This window comes from Dendrobium catenatum, unplaced genomic scaffold, assembly GCF_001605985.2.
Source record: "Dendrobium catenatum unplaced genomic scaffold, ASM160598v2 fragScaff_scaffold_461, whole genome shotgun sequence".
NCBI classification, from domain to species: domain Eukaryota; kingdom Viridiplantae; phylum Streptophyta; class Magnoliopsida; order Asparagales; family Orchidaceae; genus Dendrobium; species Dendrobium catenatum.
In genome coordinates, this window is record NW_021318923.1 from 53,494 (window position 1) to 59,244 (window position 5,751).

The window sequence follows — 5,751 nt, forward strand, 5'->3', positions numbered from 1 at the left end:
TATAAATCTAGTGTCATATACTTTACTGTTTTTACGTTTCCGCATTTTAATTCTTAGTCTTAAAAACTCTGTGGTTGAAAAACTTTTTCTACAAAACTTAAAAGAAACAATTTTTATTTCGGTTCAACAAAATTTTAAAAGAGGGCTTAAAATTTTTTTAAACTACCAATTCACCCCCCCCCCCTCTTGGTAGCCTTTGGGACATTAACTTAGGCTTAACAACCTAATTACTAGACTCAACAAAGACATCCGCTAGTACCGTTACGGATTTATGAGTTTTCTGAGTTGGTGGAGTGGGCCAGACTGATAGAAATTGATTTGGCAACACCAGCATCGAGATATGAAGTTACCAGTATGAGTAGAGATGAACCGAGTAGAGAAAGAGATAGAGACAAGAAAAGAAAGTATAATGAGTCAAAGGGATCTGCATCGGTAGCATCTTCTGGCAGCTATAGTGAGTGCATTTATTGTGGTCGATGACATGCAGGTCAGTGTTTTTTATTGATGGGATAATGTTTTCGCTGTGGACAGCAAGGACATAGAGTATCATATTATCCTCAAAAAGGATTTGGAGGAAGAACTGATTCTGGTACAAGACAGTCTGGACCTGGACGTACTGCAGGATAGAGGACTGTTGGCTCAAGAGCATATAATGAAAGATCAACAAACAGGATGAATGATAGAGCTATTAGTGATAGTCAGAGGGAGACCGTTGCACCACGACCTACTGCACCTAATCTTGTGATGCCACGTGTATACAGTTTATAGCATTATGAAGATCAACTACGACCTGAAAGTTATACTGGTAAGATTATTTGACTAATTGATTGACTTGACATATCATGCATAGTGAATGACATGTGATGTATGACTGTATGGTTTTCAAAGAGTTTTGATTTTGATTCGGTTTTATTTAAATTTTGATTGGACGGATTTGTTTTGTATCGATTTTGCATTCGAACCCTTAAGGGAAATGTCAGGGACGACATTTTTCTTAAGGTGGGGAGATTGTGAAACCCAGTTTTCCTTTCAAGTTCGTCCGGACGAAATTGAGATCGCCCGGGACAATCAGTTCAAAACCTGGGGGAAGAGAGGTTTGTCCCAGGATGAATTTAGGTTATTCGGGATGAAATTTATCCAGAGAGCAAGTCGTCCAACTACGATAACAAATTCATCTGAACGAATTTTGTTCAGAGGAGAAATCATCCCGGGACAAATAGGAATCGTCCCGTATGATCCTATTATGTATATATCTGTTTGAGATATTATATCTGTTTGAGATATTTTTGGAGAGAGAGATAAGTTGGAGAAAAGGAAAGAGAAGGAAAAGGCTTGGTTTTAGAGGCCGCGGAGCGATTTTTACCCGTCGACGTAGTTGAAAGATTTGTTTGTCTCAAAGTAACGAATCAAAATCCTATTTCTGATTTTGAAGATTTTGAGTTTTGGTATTTTTCTGCTCAGTTTTGTGTTTCCATTATCGAAATTCTTGCATATCTTTGTATTGACGAAACTTTTAGCTCGTAACTTTTGGTATGTTGTAGAAATGATGATTTTGCACAATTTGAGTATTTTCTAGAAAGTTTTCACCGGATATTTTGAATTATGTGGAGTTTTTATCAAATAGAAAATTATCAGGATGTTGAAAAATATTGATTCAGTATAAGTAAAGTTTTGAAACGTTATTTTATATGATTTTTAGTAATTTGATAATTTTTTGGAATTGTGCATTTTACAACGACTTCTGTCTATTATACGATATTTTAAGGGGTTTTCTAAATTGAGCTAAATCATATTTATTTGTTGCAATGTGTTAATGAGATAATGATGAATATGATTATATGATTGAAATTATTACTATATTACTGTGATACTACTGTGTATGTGAAAGACAATTAAATACTGGTTGAACCGTTGGTTGGAGACTAATTGACATGTACAGGATGGTGGGCTAACGGGCATTCCTTTAAATACGGTTTAGTGTTATCCTCTACCGATCACATGATTACTGAAGGGAGTTATAAGGAGATGATTACTGTACCGACAGGCAAAGAGTGACGACTCTTTTTACTGAGCCAATGGATACAAGATATAAGATACTGATACTGATACAAGACTGAAAAACACCGTAATAGCCAAGACTTTTACTTGTTGAGTATGTTGTTGAGTATGATTACTGAACTACATGTGTTTAATCATTGTTCTTATTGTTATTATACGAATTTACTGTTTCTGTATGATTTTACTATCCTAGCATTATTGTTCATGTCACTGATTGTTACTGATACTGATACATGTACTGATACTACTGATTTACTGTACTGACATTATGCACATGATATACTGAATAAGTGATATATGATTCATTAAGCACGTGATATAGATTATTGGATTGCAGGTGATTCACTGATCATGTGATATTGGATAACTAAATTACAAATGTACGTTTTGATACGATTCTACGACATTGATTGATTTTATTTTATTGATTTAATTTCAGCAGTCACAAATGAAAGTATTGATTTGACATTTTATACCGACTGATATTAGTGAACCGATGAATTCTCTTTATACGATTGATATTATTGACATGATGATTTATTGACTGTTTGATTGGTATTACCGATACAAATATTTTTTTAATGATTTGATTGAGATTTTAGATATGATGATTTGTCTACTGAATTAACTGGTGTTATAGATACGGCGACTACTGTAGAGATTTGATACACGTATTGATTCATTGAACTTTACGATCTTTTATACTGTTTATTGATTCTTCCACTGATAATGATGGCTTCATACATTCTTGTATTGATTTATGTTAGTATACTGATTACTGTTTATGCATTGATTTCTATTTATGCAATGACTCAATGATCATGTGTAACTAACTGCTATGATTTGACTAATTGACATGCATATTGCTTTCGTACCGTGCTTTGATTTTAGTTGTAGGTATTTGGTGACCTGCTGAGCTTTTTAAGCTCATTATATGTGGTTAATATTTTTAGGTCAGGGCAAGGGAGCAGGTGTTGAGGTTGATCAGGAATCTTCAGGTTTTTGTCTTTTTATTATAGTGATTCTTTTTGTACTCAGGACATGATAGATTACTTGTGATTAATGTGTAGATCCTGAGTATTGTAAATGAACTTTTGGGAATGAATAGAAATATATACATTGATGGTTTAAATTATAGATTTTGTTAGACTGTTTATCACTGATTGATGACTATAGATAGCTTTGGTAGAAGATTGAATTAAAGGATTGACTGAATAATTCTTCCAAGTTAAATCTTGGGGCGTCACACCTATCTATTGGAAGATTTTCTCACAAAAAAGTATAGTATTTTAAATAAAATATTATATCCACTAATGACCTTGTATGGTTTGCATCAATATAACCTTTTATTTGTAGGTATCTCACCTTTTGTAGAGAATTTCTTATTAAGATTTAATTTGAGATATTCAAGAACTCTACAAGTAGCTTAAATGTGAGACTCCTTATGTTTATGGAAGAACTGACAAATAAGACTTATAGCAAACGTAATATATGGATGGGTGCAAGATAGATATGTTAAGAGAGTTGCTATTTACATGCTTTACATTTTTGCAACTTGTATTGTTTTGATGATTTCAAATATTATTGTTTTATGTGTAGTTATCTCCTAACACTTTTTGGAAGATTTGTTTTTGCTCTTGCGTGTACTAACATTTCAGGAAAATTGAACTTCAAACTATGAAGACTTCAAATCAAATTCAGCATACAATTCTTTGCAAATTGAAGCTCTAAATTGTTCTTTGAATTGAGAGGGAGTGAATGTAATTGAGTGAAAAAAAACACACACACACACACTTAAGGAGATCTTACAAAATTTGTACTGATCGTACGGGACGAACCTAGTTCGTATGGGACGATCAGGTCAGTTTTCTCCCCGTAAGAGCAATGGAATGAATAGGAGTTCGAGGAAATTTTTCTATGTCCTGATCGTCCATAACGAAATTATTTTTGCCCTAGGACGAGTTAGGCTCTGTAAAAATTTTGTTCAGATGAAATCTATAATCGTGCCAGGACGATTCTTCTCTGTAAAAATTTCATCCACACGAAATCCAAATTGTCACAGGATGAATTCTCCTCTGCAAAAATTTCGTTCAGATGAAATCTATAATCGTGCCAGGACGATTTCTTCTCTGTAAAAATTTCATCCAGATGAAATCCAAATCTTCCCAGGATGAATTCTTCTCTATAAAAATTTTGTTCAGACAAAGTCATGTTCGTCCCATGACGATGTGAACCGACTTACCAAAGTTGGTTACGTCCATGCAGTTATTTTGGAACCGACCTATGATATAACTGATCATACCGGATGAACCTAGTTCGTACGGGATGATGATCATGTACGAATATAGTTCGTACCAATATTCATTAGGATCGTTTCTGACTCTTTAAGTAAAATCGTCCAGGACGATCCACGATCGTATAGGACGATTCATTTCGTGTTGACTTGAAACATTTATAGTTTTGGATGATTTTTCTTGTCTCTCCTATATATAGTTCAATTTAGATTGTCACCCAATCTTTTTGCCATTTGATCTTCGTGCCTATTGAAAGAAGAGTCAATGAGAGAGTGTGAGAGAGCATTCTAAGGAGGATTCCTACCACTGAAGCGTGAAGGCTTTGCTTGGTTTTCAAAGGTAAGAATCTCTACTTGTGATTTGGGATTACTTCACTCTTTTCTTTCTTTCTTTTAGAATTATTAGGAGAAGATCAGTCAAGGAGATCCAATTCTTTGCCGACACTTGGAGAGTGTGAACAGCTGCGGGTTCTCTGCCCACACTAGGAGAGTGAAAGGACGAAGGGTTCTCTGCCCACACTAGGAGAGTGTGAAAGGACGAAGGGTTCTCTGCCCACAATAGGAGAGTGTTAAAGGATGAAGGGTTCTCTACCCACACTAGGAGAGTGTGAAAGGACGAAGGGTTCTCTTCCCACACTAAGAGAGTGTGAAAGGACAAACGGTTCTCTGCTAACATTGGTGATAAGTGTAAAAGGAAGACGGTTCTTTGCCGCACCGGGTAGTGGTGGAAAGAGTTTTTGTAAAGGCTTCTCCGCCTTGCTATGGGTACTAAAGGAGAGTCACTAGCGGTATTAGTGCAATACTCAGAGGGTGCCTCCGGGGAGTGGATGTAGGTCTGGATTAGACCGAACCACTATAAATCCTATGTCTTTTAAATTTTTACTGCTTTTTATTTTTCGCATTTTGTTTAGTTATAAAAATTGTGGCTGAAAACTTTTTCTAAAAATTCATTAAAGTTTATTTAAGTTCAACATATTCAAGAGAGATAATTTTTTAAAATACCAATTCAGCCCCCCTCTTGGATAGCCTTGGGACATAAGCTTAGGTTTAACAACCTAATTCATAGTGAACGAATCTCAACAAGATATACTAGTTTTTTAGGTAGTCTTTGATATTACCTCATGTCTACTTCCACACCTTCATTTGTGTCTAACTTTGACCTAATTAGGTTAGGGTTTTACAAGATTTGCAACCAATTATTTTTGTCTTTTTTAATAGATTCATAATATATTTTATGAATATTTCTTATTCTGATTAAGTTACTTTTATAGAAAAAAAAATCTGTCTTCTCAATACCTTGATCTCACCTTCTTTATTATGCTTTCGTTTCATGGACTCTTTTTTTTATTATTATTATCACTAGAAATAATACATTATCAATATATATAATGGGAATCCAG